At 40.8% G+C, this 16345-nt stretch overlaps 1 long non-coding RNA gene across 1 annotated transcript in view; it reads left to right on the top strand.

The window, feature by feature from the left end:
- The first annotated feature begins 13507 nt into the window (after positions 1-13507).
- LOC310762875 overlaps positions 13508-16345 on the top strand; it is a 602857-nt gene continuing 600019 nt past the window's right edge. Inside the window, exon 1 of the long non-coding RNA XR_014548259.1 lies at positions 13508-13734. This is a non-coding gene — a long non-coding RNA (uncharacterized lncRNA). The remainder of the gene's footprint in view (positions 13735-16345) is intronic.

Genomic DNA, 16345 nt, shown 5'->3' with positions numbered 1-16345 from the left:
GGTAGATTGGGGAAAGATGCGTCCCAGGGAGCAATAGCTGTGGGAGATTTACGAGTCTTAGGGCAGGTTGTTCTCTGCCCATATTTTTCTAATCTCTTTCTCTGTTGATAATGCCATCCAAGCACAATTCCATAGGTGTGCATAGTTATTAGGAATGGATGGACTTACTGCCTGAGGGCAAAGTGAGAGCTTGGATAGAGCAGAAAGGGAGGCATAATTAATGGACATAATATGGAAATTCATGTAGGATTGTGGGCGTTTTACATTGTGCGTCAGAAATGAGGTGATGGCAGTCATTCATATCGTTGATAGTTATCAGTGCTATTTTTCTAGAAAAAGAGGTGCCAGACATCACCATGAACACCTCCCTTGTTCTCTTATGATGACAATGGCACCCACCTGAGAGGTGCCAGAACTAAGTTCTGGCTAAAGAAAAAGCCCTGTTGATAATGTTGATAAACTATCTCTTGTTGTTAATGTCCAAGAAGGCTGAGGTGCATAGAGGAATGTTGGCATTCCCCTCAAACCTCTTGTTGGCCTTCAACCATATTTGTCCAACAATGGAGAAGTATATGTATCTGCACATATAGTTGGGGGAACATGAGACTCTTATCTCAAGGTCATGGGTTTGAGCCCCATGTTGGATAAAAAAATTCCTGCATTGCAGAAGGTTGATTCTAATGACGCAGACACAGAATCATAGACCTGGAAGGGACCCAGAGATATGATCCAGACTAATCCCCCAAACCTATAACAATATCCTACAAATGTGGCTGCCACTTATCTCCTAATTCCACATTTGACCTGGTGAACTGGGTATGTGAGCTTTGGAAAGAGCTGGAGAGAGAAGCTTGACTCTCTCAGCTATGCTGAATCCAAAGATATGCCTTTTGGGGGAAGGAGGGGTTCCCTAGGGACCTAATGGGGGGGCAAAATCTGTTGGAGTATTGTGAGCCCCCTATCTTATGGTCAAGTTGTATATATGTGTAAATAAAACCATATATATTAAATACAGACTTGAGCTTCATTCCAAGGAAACTAAACCCTGGATACATGCTAGGACTCCTGGAGTCTCCCACTGCTCAGAGACTGGGCTAAACACACAATATGGAAAAACATTTTTTTAAAAACGTTTCTTAGCTGTTTATAGAAAAAGTCCTAGAAAATTCTGCTTCCTCTTACTGCAATGAAATTTGAACCCTATAAATATTGTATTGGATTTTTTCTGCCTGACTTTGGTGGCATCAGGAATGCATTTTTGAGCTGTAATCTTAATAAACACGGAGCAGAGTAATTCTGTTCTAGTAGCTCTAATGTGGGCTAAGTGGTTAAAGAGTGGAACCTTAAGCTTTCACAATTTTTAGAAAAAAGATGCCTGCTAATGGTTAGAAAGCACCCAAGTGCTTTTCAAGTGTCTAAGGAGAGCTAAGTGGCACGAGCTTTTGGGTGGCTTTTACAAGTTCACCTGTGATGCTGAATTAACTTTTGGTGATGAGATTTAGCAGTGCCATGCTACACTCCCAATGCAATGGTGGCCACCAACAAAATGTAAATGAAGAAAGCAAAACCAAAAAGCCATTGTTAGAAACAAGGCGTAACATACCAAAACACACATGCATAGGAACACTGCTATCACCAATAGCAGCACAGGACACCCACATAACCTGCCCATTACCTATGCATTGTTGTTTAGTTGTTTAGTCATGTCCAACCCTTCGTGACCCCATGGACCAGAGCACGCCAGGCACTCCTGTCTTCCACTGCCTCCTGCAGTTTGGTCAAACTCATGCATACCTATGCATAGAGAGCATCAAACAATGCACAAGGAAAGGCAAATTACTTAAGCAGCATCATGACCTTGGGGGATGGAGCCTTGGGCTTGGAGGAAGAATTGAAGGCCGAGAGGGAATTGCTCACAGGGCTAACCACAGTGGCCTCCAGAAACTGCAGTACATGATGAGGCTATTCTGCCAACACATCTGTGACCTGAGAAAGTTGCATTGATGCTCTCTGACCTTGAGGCTGCTAGCCCAGAAGTCCCACCAAACCACAGTCTTCGCCCTAAGCACGTATAGCAAGTCCCCATTAAACAGAGGAACTTTACCCGCTGCATGCTGGAGATAACTGGATTGAGTGGCAGCCTTTTTAAAGACTTTGTCAGGGATAGTCTGTTTCGAATGCAACATTCTTCATTTGGTCCAGCTCCATGTGGAACTGCTTGTTCTGAATATTTCAACCACTTCAACATTGTTTCACCTTGCTCTACTAGAGTCAGCTCCTGGATCAGAACAGCTACTTCAAAAAAGAAAAAGAAAAAAGTAGTAGTCCTGGACAAAGTGTGCTTTCACCCAATTTCCTACTTGTACAATCTGAGTTCTTTAAACATGGTGACAGGATGTTATTATCACATGAATTGACATCTGAGGTGTGTATCCTCTGGCTAAGACATCTATTCCATTGCTGGTATGGCATGACTAGGTGCAGAGTAGGTCTGAATTCTATCTTCTGTTGTGGCTTTTGAGAGAGAGGAGGCAAGGGGCAATCAGCCTGGATTTTTAGCTTCAAAAGGTGTGCTTAACTTAAAGTTGTGTTATTTTCTGGAATAGCATTATGCCATAATTGAGGCTAGGACCCAACCTCTGAATGAGCTTTGGATTCCTCCTAAGTCCCTTGCTTCCTTGCCTCATCTGCAACCCTCTAAACTAGGGTTTCTCAAACTTGGGTCTCCAGCTGTTTTTGGACTACCAACTCCCATCATCCCTAGCTAGCAGGACCAGTGACCAGGGATCATGGGAATTGTAGTCCATAATCAGCTGAGGACCCAAGTTAGGGGAACAGTTTGGAGCAGTTTCCCAATGTGCCAGTCTTGTCATTGCCACTCTTTCATCAATGTTTCACCCTGGTTACACCAGCATAGATCCATCTCATCATCATACCAGTGGCTCCACCACTACAGCTACGCTATCTTCATCAAGAAGTTATAAATCAAGGATAGGGTTGTACTTGAAGATTTACTTTTGAAAAACTTATGTAGAAGAGCCGCACTGACTAGCAGACCAAAGGGCTGAACCTTCTTAGGTGCTCTATGGCAACCTGGTTCTTTTATCAAGGGAACATTTAATTTCCAGTACTCCATTTTATTAATAAAACTGACCTACATTTCAGAAACATGATATTGCTGAAAAGAGTACATTGTAGTCTACATGTTACCTTGCAGCTATTCTGTAAAAGCCCTGAGCAGTGGCTCTTTTTCATATTACTATTGTAATTCTGATGCAATTCGTACAGGTATCAAAAGGAGAGGATGAGCAGCTTCTTAGTTCTTGATTCTTACCTTACACATGCTGGCCCTAAAAAATAATAATACACACAACAGAAAGTTAACAGAAATATTCAAATCCCCAATGCACATACATAGCCTTTCAGGGGAATATCTTGCAGAAAAAGAGAGAATAAAATCTTTATTCACATCGCTTTGGATGGCATCACTCTCTTCTGTGGTTTTCAGTCCTATGGTTGCCACTGTTTTCCTGACAGAGACTCTGTGCTGTTCACAGTGGCATAGGAGAATTAAACAGTGTTTCAACTATAGGCAAAGTTCCCTCCTGTTGAATTTCTCATCTGCCATGTAGCTGTTAAAATCAAAGATCCTCTATCAACAAATGGGGCGGGAGTGGGTGGGGAACAGCTCTAATTGGAGCTGGAAAGAGGCACTTAGATTAGTTTTCTGACCAAGCATTTTCATACAGTTTCAAACACAAGCTGTGATTTCCCTTGAATCCATCTGTTTTTTTCTGGTAGTAACAGGAAGACTATCCTTCACATAGTTGCCTCTATTTGTGGCAGGTAGTAAGCAGGCAAGCGTCCTTATTGATTCTGCCATGCAAACTTCAGCTGGACTCATGGCAGCAGCATCAATTAGTTCAGCATAAGAAGACTGCATTTAGACGTATTAAAATTTATTTTCTTCAATACTTTTTTGCCCTCCTGGTAAAATAAGTTATCAAAGTGGCTTACAACATAATCATCTGGATGCACATTTAATATACTGGAAATATGTATTTAAGAATGATCCGTCATCATATCATCTGCTTCCTGACCTTGTCCAATCATACAATTTTAAAATTAAACTTCACGGGGGATCTCCAACTCAAAGAAAGGAAACCAAATTGCATGCCAAACCAATATCTTAAAATCTTAAGTTAATATTGAAAATCCTGCAGGTCACATTTACTTATATTTAAAAAATAATTATGCAAAATCATCAGTAGGCGAGCTATAATATGCATAATTGAAGTGAGTTAAATGATATGAAGAGTTCCTTGAACAAATAGCTATGGGGAACATGTATTTATACATATACAGAGCCATTAGTGAGAATCCATAAGTCTGCTTAATTAGACTTAATTTCAATACTGCTGTAGTCAACACAGAAGTGGGGAGATATGAATATAGACACTGATGTGGTTGTACGATAAGGGGCTAATTGGATGAATTGGTTTTGACTAATCGGGAATCAGAAAACTTTGAAAAAGGCATATGTGCTGTAGGTCTATTCAGCAACCGTATCCGCCATCTCTTCTGACTTGGTGAAAAGAATCTTAAATGACTTTCAGGACAAAGATCATACAATCACTTAATCAGTAGTTTGGGTTCTACAAGTACAGCCTAGAATAGCGCTGATAAATCTTATGATCTATAAGGTTGCCTTTCCTAGTTTCAGCTCTCTGTGTGTTTTGAGTCCATAGATGTTTGAAATCCTTGGATTGTGGCTCTTCTGGAGAACTTTGAGCATGGGGCTATTTTGTTAGAAGTGCATGAGAACTGTGTAATGCAAGAATATTACAATTATGTTTATTGCATAACTCCCTTTCTCTTCAAGCAACATGGTACTTGTGAATTATTTCTATAGTAATGGGGAAAATGTGGGTTTCCAGATGTTGCTGGCTACAATTCCTATAATCCCTGACTATGCTGGCTGGGGCTGATGGAAGTTGAACTTGGAATTCAACAAGATCCACGGAAACACAGGTTCCCCATCTCTGCTATATATAGTAACTAGCAACTGGCTAGCATTCTGGTGTCTCTCTTGAGGTCCAATATACCTTAGATTCGTTGCTTCCGTAAAAGAATAGTATTTGTGTATGCTGCTTGCTTGTGATATTCCCACCTTCCTATGTGAGTTATTGGGTTACAGTGAGCTGAATGGAGTATAATTGGAAATCTAGATGTGTTAGCAATGAAATGTTTGAAAACAGTATACTGAGCTCAGCTTGTGCGGCATCAGTCTGCAATTTGCCCCAGCACAGATTCACGTTTAAGTCAGTTAGGAAAAGATGTGACCTTCTCTTTTCACTGGGTGGTTTAGGCTGTTAACAATGGTTGTCTGCTACCAACTGGCTCCAAAGGCTGGAATGTGAGGGGAAGCACCAGGCTCCCATTTTGCCTTTCTCATGACACCTGCTGTGTTGGAAATGAACCACATGGTCTTAGTCATTTTCACTCACAGCAGGTTCTTCAAATTGTGGCACAAGATTCTATAACACACCAGGTGTCTCTCCCCCGCCCCCCTTGAACCCAAGGAAAAGAGAAAAAGTAAAAGTATGTATATAGAGAAAAGCTGTATATGCAAAAGAACAAAGTGGAGAAGAGAATATGGGAAACCACTAAAAAGATATGCTGTTGCAGAAATAAAATCTGTGTGCAACATAGGTTTTGTACTGAAACATTTAAAAGGCTGGTGAATAGGAGATAAAATGGCAATTCTTGTTGGGAGACTGGCCATCAGGAATGCACATGACAGTTGAGGTTGCGTGGGAATCTTTAGCAAATGCTGTTAGTGCTCTTCTAATCACATGGGATTCCAATTACTGTCCTCTACATGTACTAATAATGGATACTGTCTCTCCAAGGAATTGCCATTTAGAAGACAGACACATCTCTGCCTCCTGTGGGCATGGCATGGCCAAGCCTTGCACTGTCAGGAGGAGGAATGGGGAAGGAGCTGAAGAAATCGAGTGCAACATTCTCCTTCCCATTTGATCTAGGCAAACAGATTTAAGATCGTTTAGGAGAGGGGGTGGGATAGGGGAGAGAAAGAGACAAGACTATAGTGCTAAAATATATCACATTAATGTGTCCCTTGTTCTGGAAAAGAAACACGTGGAGGCACTGCATTTGTAGCCCATGTGTATGAAGAAAATAACTCAAACAAACTACTGCTCCAACACACAACTTACTGGGCTATTAATCTTGCCATTCGTGGGGGGGGGGGGAATACTTTCAGCTAGAAAACTATTTAGATTACATGGGAGGTAGCATAGAGAAAGATTGAATTAAATTTAACATTAAAAGAAAAAATAGCAAAATTCTAGTCAAGGATTTTATTCCCTCTCTTCCTCTTGCCTAAATGAAATATCCCTGCTGCAAGGACATATTGCAAAGCATGGCTGAATGCCTGCATATCTTGGGGAACGTATCTAAACGTGATGCATAGGAAGACACAAAAGAAATGATGAACCCATTTAACGGCGAATTGTTCCTTTCGGAATTGTGCAGCTAAAGAGGAAAAGCTTGGTTAGCTATAAGAATGTAGCTCATGAATTTTCTTCCAGGTGTAAAAAATAATAATATCCAAGCAACCAATGTATGAAATTAGAATAGTTGTAGCAAAAAGCAAATAAATGCATGAAAAGAATGATGCACAGTCAAATATGCAAACATGAAAATCGGTTAGAATCTTGAATCTAGCAGAACAAATTTGTGTCCTTTTCTTTGGAGTCTGTCTATGCCAGCATTCCCCAACTTGTATGTTCCAGATATTGTTGACTACAGCTCCCATCAGCCCAAGCAAACATGGCCAACAGTCAGGAATGGTGGGAATTATAGTCCAACAATATCTGGAGCACACCAGGTTGGAGAAGGCTGGCCTGTGCTCATGTACTTGTATGTAAACATGTCTGTGGAGGAAACAAATGGGATAAAATGAGCTCCATCTGTTTGTATGATAGATTAAAGGCAATGTAGCACTGATAAATTCAGGGATTACCAACTTTTTGGGCCCATGGACACATTAGCAAACCAGACAAACAGTTTTGTGCAGCACACATATCAAAGCCAAGCTGCAATAGAATGCTTCTTTCCAATGCTCTGCCTACTGGAAAACAGACCCAAAGGCATTCAATAATCAGTTGGAACCCATTAGCCTAAAGGACAGACCATCCTAGTCTTAATCTGCCCATCCTGCAGGGCTGGTTCAGAACTATAAGGCCAAATATTAGACCAAATATATTATGAGAGAACAATGCAAAATGTAATAATAACAAAGCAGCAATGAAAACTTTCTGAACCGGGATGGATGAACAGTAGATTAATCACAAACAAAGCAGAGAAACCACACACACACAAAATATCTAAGGGCATTTAAAAAAATAATTGTGTGTTTGTTTTTGAGCCTGGCTAGCTAAAGGGGAGTTAAAATATATAAAAAGTCTGTTTTAAAAACTGATGCACATTTTGGGCCTTTGGGGGAAGTATTTTGTTGACAAATTGCAAATAAATGAAAGACCAAATAAACCACTGTTGAAGTGAAATTACCAGGTGGTCACTCAATATCATTTTCTTTCCTTGTCTGCCCATCTTGAGTTTATAGCCACAAACAGCACGGTTGTTTTTCTCTTCCAAGCACTGTGTTGCCAGGATATATGTGCATAAGATTAAGGGCAATTTATAATCAGCTCATATAAATCTGGTGCCTCAGGTTTTTCCTTGCAAATTAAGCCCTCTATGAAGTTTAAGAATTGGAACCTGCTTTGAAGTTGGAAACTAGATTGCGCACATGTGACTTTCCTCACTCCTCTGGGACCACTCCTACCTGGCTTTGAGTTTGCACAGAGTTACACTTCATATGTAAGGGTCTTTAAAATCTGAATACATTAACAGCAAGGAACCTGCATTGTAGAAGACATGACTTGAAAGGCACCCACACTCACCGTGAAGTTGAAGCATATGAAATGCTGCACACAGACGCCCACTCTGGCAAATGGCATCCACACGTGGAAGCAGACTTGTTGCTTGTGCCGTTGTTGCAGATACCAGCTGATGCGCATCAGGACAAACATTCCTGCCGACACTGAAATGGTCAATATCCCTCCCCCCAAATCAGGCAGAGGCACCTTCTGTGACCAACGTCCCTGCTTGCAGAAGCTGGCATTGCCTGGTTTTCAGGAATCCCCTTTTCTCTCAACCTCTGTGCTGCATGCCTCCCTATTCTGCAAGGTCCTCTAACATTTGGGAGAGACTTTGTAAAGGGACAGGATCAGGGGGCTATGGTGGGGGGGGGGAGGAGATGGGAATAAGGAAAGTTCACTTCCCCCTGCCCCCTTCTGTGGGCATTCTCTGGGTCCACTCTTTCATATGGTGTAGTCCTCTGGTTGACGATTCATGTTCCTGGAGGCCACTTTGAGAAGTATGAGGTGGACCAACATCTCAACCTCTAGCCCTCTGTCACGGGGCCAAGAGTCAGCTTTGCCTGTCTGAAGGGGGAGAAGGTGGAGTGACTCCCACCTGCAACTGATCAGCCTTCAAGGACACTGAGGAGAAGACACAGATAAGGACTAGCTGGCTACAGCCTTCTTAAGCAGAGCTTCCAGCAGCAGTCAGATGCCGGTAACAGCGCTTGTATTTCCTGGCCCTACCTTGCTGCTTCCTGCTAGTCTTGACCCTTGACCCTCTGATCATTGGATTCCCTGACCCCTGGACCATCTGACCACGCAGATTGCTGTGTGCCCAACCCTAAGACTGGATCTGACTTTGGATGCTGACTCTGCCTCCAGGCAAGTACACCTCAGAGACACTCCTGGTTGGCTGGCCTCTCCCTCCACTGAGCTCTGCAAATTGTTGCCCAGCAACGAGATCATGACACCCTTCAAAGTAGCCTGCTTGTAAATTTTGCTCTGGAATACTTATTTTCCTCACCAGATGCTTCTAAGTAGGCTGTTATTGGGCCTGGTGGCTTCTTGGAGGCTATATTTGACTGAGGAGTTGCTGTTCCATAATGCAGTCTATATTCTTTGTTGCTTATAGCCCTCTTTCAGGTTAATCAGCTACAGTAATTCCTACAGACTCCCTTGGCTCCAAATTCATCTTCATGCTTTTAGTTCTTCAACCTTCCTATTGTTAAATGAAAAAAAGTTCACTTCACTTTATAAAATAAGCATGTTTCACCTCTTTCAGTTTTAACATATGCGCCCCAGTTTTATTTATTTTGTACAGTTTTGATGTGTTGCATCAAGCTGTATCAATCATATAGCATGGTTCTATAAAGCAGTGTGATTGACAGCAAGGAGCTGACACATAGCAATCCAAGCAGTTCAAGTTCTAAATCAAGATGTATTCAATGAATATATTTACAGCTGGAAATACTTCTTGCTCATCTTTATAAATGAGATCGCACATTTTTGGTTAAAAAATATAGCACAGATCTTTTCACCTTACTTTTTTACCTGTCACTTAAACTGTCCTGTGACATTGAGTCTCATAATCGCCATTCATAACCCTGTCGATATTAGTTGATGTATGGAAGCTTCTTTGAATATAACTTTACTTGGAGCATGCTCACGGACATTCAGTGAAAACCTGTGCGTTTCTCACATCTGTTGTGTCACTGGCAGCTTAATCTTTCTGCTACCTGCATGCGATCCTTGAGCTGTTTATAATTATCACTGCAGTACAAGAGGAGGGACTGAGAAGCTGCCATATTTTAGCTCTTCCACATGCTGAAGAGACCTGAAGTCAACTGATGTCAGAGGCTTCACTGGCACTAGGAGTCAGCATGTAGCACCTATTGGAAACACTCAGTTTTGTGAGTGGATGTAAAAACTAGCCTACTATACAAAAGTAGAATGTTCATTTATTGCTCTACTCACCTTTACCTCTACTACACCAACCATTGGTGGAAAATGAGTGCAGTGGCTGATGGGATTGCCAACTGTTGTTTCCTGCTCTCCTGTCCCCTTCTGTTGTTGATTTCCCCTTATTTTCCCTGCATTTTTCTTCGTTATTTATTGGTTGGTTGGTTGGTTGGTTGCCCACGTAAGGTAGCGTTCGCATAAGTAAAGTGATTGTAGGTTGCGGGCTTACTGTACTTACAATCCAGAGTGTTGCCATCTGCTTAAGTTTGTGAAAGGTATTCAGTCAGGGCGAGTGATACTTGTCAGTATTTTGTTTTAATCCATACAGTTGAAATTTAAATTGGAATTCTACAACATAATATGCCTTCTAATTACACGAAGACTTTTCATTCCACATGCCTCTGGGAAAATGGTATGTTTTGGCTCTATGCCCCCCCCCCATTTTTTGGGTTAATGAATGAGAATATTATTATATTTTTAAATCCAGTAAATGAATAAATTCAGATTTGGTACCTGAGCCTCAAAGATATCTGAAGTTTCATATGATGAATATGTACAATGCACAGCATTCAGTATACTAGTCTGTGTTGCTGGATAACACAATAGTTATATGAGTTTAAAACGTTTTAGCAAGCATTTGTGAATCAAGGAAGTTCTGTCATTGCATGCATGAAAAATCTTTTGCCGTCCCATGTTTCTCATGGGTGAGGTTCTGGAAAACCATGCCTGTGGTTCTGGAAAAGCAATTCCAGAATGGGATCAACCCCAAGCAGATTTCTCTGTGTGGAAGGAATAGTAGGCAGAAACTCAAATGGTAGAAAGAGCAGAGACAGGAATGGTGATGTTCAGCTTCCAGACCAGATGGGTTACTGTGTCTGCTCATAAGGAGGATAAATGTTCCAAAATGCCTCTGTAGACTCTAGAATATATCATTGATACTAGAGGTCAGAGTAAGCACAGAGGAAAAGCTTGTGGTAACACCAAGTTATAGTGACTAAGGAGCCCTAGCTATCAAAGCAGCCCCCATGAGCACTTTTAATTTCCACAGCACTGTTTGTCTCCAGAACTTTCTTATTGTTAGAAGAACAGAGAGCTAAATACTTCCCCAGGAAATAAAGCAAGGTCAGAAATGAATTTTAACAAGTTTTACTGAAAATCATAAAATAGAAAATACAATATGCTCAAATTACACAGCATTTTATAAGGGTTTCTGAATAAATTGAAATTAAAGTAATGATACAGAGAAATAATTAGGTTTTAACAGCTTGTGCTATCTTGAAATAAAGAGTTACAAGAGAAAGGATTAAGATTCCTGTAAAAGAAATAAGAATTAAGAGAGATTCAACCTAATTAAAGTAATAATTCTTTTCCCTTCTACTGGCCAGGCTGGAAAGAATGTTTCATCAAAAAGAAAAAGAAAAAAAAGGTACTTTACTTTATAAGCTACTATGCTTCAGAGAAGGTATCCTTATTAGTAGAGCACGAATATACCGTAATTCCCTAGAATTATACATATTGTATCTACCTTTGAATCATCATTTATATTATCTCTACAAGTAAAGCCTAGAATTTCATATAGCCAGGTAGGTCTAAAATGAGAAAAATACCTGTCAAGTTTACCAGCACATCCATGAGTCCCTGAGAAAAATATTACACGGTTTCTCTTTCATTGGGGTCACCTTATTTTCTGTCTCTTGACCCATTTTAACTACAATATTCAAAGGCTTAGTGAAAGAATAAATTATATCAAAGCATTCTCTGTAACATTCTTAACATATGTCTTTCATATAGAAGCACAAAACTAATTGGTAGAAACCATTACTCTCCCATCAGAGCTCGTCCACAAACTACGGTAAGATCTTGGGTAACGTGGTTCACATGAGATACGATGTAATGGATGTATGAATAAACATGACTCAATCCGTTCCAAAAGTCATTCACGCTTTCATCTGCTATTTTCCATTCTGCAGCAATTGGTTTATTTGCACAAGTCTTTCTTCCATTTCATCAGCTGCTGATGCAGTAATATAAGTTTTGGGTTTTGTTTTACATATCTCACAGTGTACAGTAGACACATATCCCAGCCATCAACAGATATTTACAAATCAGCTACCTTCTGTGTGCTCCCTTTCAACACTAATGAATTTCCAGAGGTGTAAAACAACCAAGAGTCTTATGGTAATTAAAGACAAAGTTAAAGAAGTGGTTAATGGCCCATCACAAAGTGATCTATGGTTCTAACATTGACTACCCAGAAGCAGTGGCGTAGCGTGGGTTGTCAGCACCCGGGGCAATGCAAGTAATTTGCGCCCCCTAACCCGTGGATTTGCGCCCCCTAACCCTAACCCCCAGATGTTGCGCCCGGTCCGGCCGGCCCCCCCTGCACCCCCCATGCTACGCCACTGCCCAGAAGGAAGTCCTACTGAATTCAGTTAGGCTGCAGCCCTAACCCAACTTAAGATGAGATAATGTTTCATTTCCCTCACTCAGGCATCAGGGAGGGATAGTTTAGCACCCTGCTGATATTTTGCATTTTGTATCTTAGATTATATGAATTACTCCTGCCACTGAACTGCAAATAAGTCTCCCCCCCCAATTGTAACAATTTATTTAATAAACTTGTATTTTATTCAGAAGTTGGCAATGTGCGTGTCAGCTGAAACATAACATTCAGGGTAATCTCCATGCGAAAAGAATGATTTCTCCATGTGAAAACAACAATAATGCACACAATGCATTCTATTGCTTTTTGAAATTCACAGTGGGAAGCGAGCCCCACTGAATTCTGTGAGATTGACTTCTCAGCCTTAGTGCATATAGTCTGTCTCAAGCAATGACCAACTTCAATAAACAACACTCCCAAAAAAAGAAATGCAAAGGACAGTGGCAATTATACATCAATGAATATGTAAATAACATATATTGCAAATTAATTTACTTACCTATTTAGGTATAAAGTGTGCAAGTTAGTTAGTTGTTGTTTTTTAAGAAAACTAAGGTGAAAATAATCCACAGCAAGAATCTGTGCCCATGGTAGGGTTGAATGAGCAAATGTAAGGACATCCACTTGACAGTCCTTTTTCAATGGATTCAATGGCCAATGTGTGGTGTCTGCCAAAAGCTGTGGCTTGACATTTTCTCTTCCTCACTCCCCATAACATTCAGTTAAACAAAATGTGAGAAGTGAGATCACTGTGTGGTATGTTTTGCTATCCCCATTATGCTTCATTGCCTGCTATTTGCCTTATGAAACATTATGTGAGGGTGAGGAGACGACGAGGAGGAGAAGCTCCCAACATTAACTGCCCATCAGCCTCAATATTTTATTCTAGCTCCAGCAGAGCCAAATTATACAAATTCTTTATTCTACTGGCTCAACATCAGCATTCACAATCAATCTACTTTCAAGCTCTAAAAAATGAGACAATTGCACTTTCCCTTGAGCTTCAATTTTCTTCAGGCAAACTGCCCATCTAAATAAGCCAATACAGGAGATGGGGGTGTCACTTTGCAAGCCTTCCTTTTGCATGGCAGCAGAGTGCTGTGGAATGCTGGTCCTCAGGGAATAGCGGTGTTGCCTGGGCAACCAACTGCCAGGGGGCAGAGCTGAGGGAGGAAGTGTAGAAAAACTGTGCTGAAATTGAGACCTTTATTTCCTCTCTGAAAGAACATGGATAAGTTTTGGGCACTCAGGCCTGAGACTGGGCAAGTACCCAGGGCAAGTGACAAGCAGGCAGATAGAAATGAGGTCATATGGTGGCATCGAAGAGGATCTGGAGGTATTCCTCAATGGCAGTTTGCTTAAAATGGAGGAAGACAGCAAGTGAGTCCTGGGGTCGTGACCAAGGGGATGAGCTGTGGTGTTGTTGCAAGCCCCCAAAGGCTATAAAAACTCCTAGGTCTGTGGCCAATAAAACTCAGGAGCCGGGAGGAGATAAAGTCCCGCCATTTATAACTTTCCAAGCAATAGGTCGGATTACTCCGCAAAAACTGCAACCACGATTCAGTGGTCTGGGGGTGATATTTATAAGTTTTTACACAAAGCATTTCAATTTTCTCCAATCATATGCATAGAAGTATTTCTCATTATCTCGTTCAGTTATTGGACACATGCACTTGCGCAAACTTAGCATAAGCATCGGCTGTTTTGCTATATGGCCTCAGTGTAGAAACATTGTGTTACATTTTTATAGCAAAATCGATTGTGCGTTTGTTGAATCTACATGTACTAGCTGCGTATGTGCTGCAATAAAGATGTTAGCAGCTTCTCTTCCCATGGCAAAGGGCACTTGCATAACAAAAGCCTTCTTGGCAGTTTCAAAGCTTTTGCAGTTTCCTAGCATTTTCTTAAAGCGATAGGCTATCAATTTTTAGGGGCCCTTGGGGCCCCTCCCACAGTGTGAAGGCCCCAGGAATAACAGTTGGTCATTCCCTCCCCTGACTAGCAGTCCTGGTGGCACAAGAAACAAGAATCCACACAGTTCTTGGTTTGAGCCCCATAGCAGCTGATAGTAAGGATAGTAAGGAAAGACACAATCGCATACCAACAACTTCTACGCAGCTCAGTTGTATGAATAAGTAAAAATGCCATCTGAAGAACACAACAAAAGAATTATTGACTCTTGGTTGGTGTTCCTTTCCAAAAATTATACCGAACTCCTCCAAAAATCGTTATTTGAGTTTCTGGCATCTGAAAAGGAAATGAGCCACATGGCACAGGGAACATTTGGTATAAAAATTCCTTTCCACTCCACACTCATATAGTATTAGCAACATTCAGATGTGGTGCAGTTCATGGAAGTTTCCCCATCTCAAAGGTATGGGCCAAGAAAAAAGTTTAATGCTATAAAACTCCAGTTTTAAAAAATAAATAAATACGGGGCAATTTGGGGACAACATCTATAACTTTTGACACTTAAAAATATTGCGCAGGTTGTTTTTGATGCAAGGATCCTGTATTTCAAATATACATGTACTTGATTAAGCATTTTTCCATGGTGTAAAAAATCCAAGCTGAATGTCAGGAAGGAAAACACAGAAAATCTCTTTAAATGTTTGCCTCCATATCCCCTTTTATTCCATTCAACATTTGAACAAATTAAAGTGCTCTCTAAAAATCCATGTACAGATGTGTTTTGATGGATGTATTCAATGAAAGGTACTATTTTTGACTCAGTATGCAGGCTGTGTTTTACTGTAAGAACACTGTAGAAAGTTATAAAGGACTAATTTTCTGTAGAAATGCTGAAGATAGTTGTTGGCTTAAAATTAGTTTTATAGCTTATGTAACTGTTGTGTGTATTGCATTTTATCATTGTAAAATGCATTTATTTTGGACTCTGATGCTGGCACTGTTTGCCATAGCCAGTATGGGGTGTTGAGAAGTAATGAATCAAATGTACACACAATGCTGCTCTCTGTGAGGAAAAGCCACACCAGGGCATGGGTGGCTCCATATATGTAGACTATGCATGCAATGTGTCAAGAAAAAAATCTCAAAGCAAAGTCAGTGGTATCTACTAAACTCTCTTGGCAAATGTCTACTTACTTCGGAGTCTCCACATTACAATTACCAGTTATCTGTAGGTTTTCCTGTCATTAACACCCACTTCTTAGTTCTCTTCCAGAAATGCAGCTCTTATGTGGCATGTGTAGCATCTTCTCCCATACTGATTTTCTGATCCAGACCTCATATCCTAGTGGAGGAGTCTTTATGTCTGGCACCAGAAATGAATGAGATAACATCAACAGCAACTGTCTTAACTGTTAAAAGACCTACTAATAGCAGTAGCCAATGCTTCCATCTTGATATCCAGTTGGCATTAGGCAGGCATGGCCAAACTTGGCCCTCCAGATGTTTTGGGACTACAATTCCCATCATCCTTGGCCACTGGTCCGGTTAGCTAGGGACGATGGGAGTTGTAGTCCCAAAACATCTGGAAGGGCAAGTTTGGCCATGCCTGGCATTAGGGATGGGGGAGAAAGTCAACTCAGTATGCTTTTAAAGGAAAATCTATCCAGTTCAAATTTTCCGAAACAGTATGTGAACCAAAACACAGCTACCCTTCAAAATGCACACTTGCCTGACTTTTGCAAAGTTTTCCAACCAAGTAATGTTTACAAAAATGCATACATTGGGGGGGGGGGAATGTGCATCAAATGCACATATTCACGAAAACAACATGGGAAAAAGCATTATTTTAGGGGAAATTGCAACAAAAATGTGTTTATTTGGAGACATTTGCACTGAAATGCAATGAATTTTCAACAGGATTTTTTCAAAATTACAAATTGTTGCAGAAATGTGGAGAACTGAATTTAAAATTGGAAGTGTGAGAAACTGACAGAAGTGAAATTAACAGACCCTTTTATCCCTAGCTGGCAGAGGGAGCCTGGCCAGTGTGGATGTGATGTGTGTATCTTTCAGATCTTCC

This window comes from Podarcis filfolensis (genome assembly GCF_964270895.1).
Source record: "Podarcis filfolensis genome assembly, chromosome: 5".
Lineage (NCBI taxonomy): Eukaryota > Metazoa > Chordata > Lepidosauria > Squamata > Lacertidae > Podarcis > Podarcis filfolensis.
This window is presented reverse-complemented; position numbering and strand designations above follow the sequence as displayed.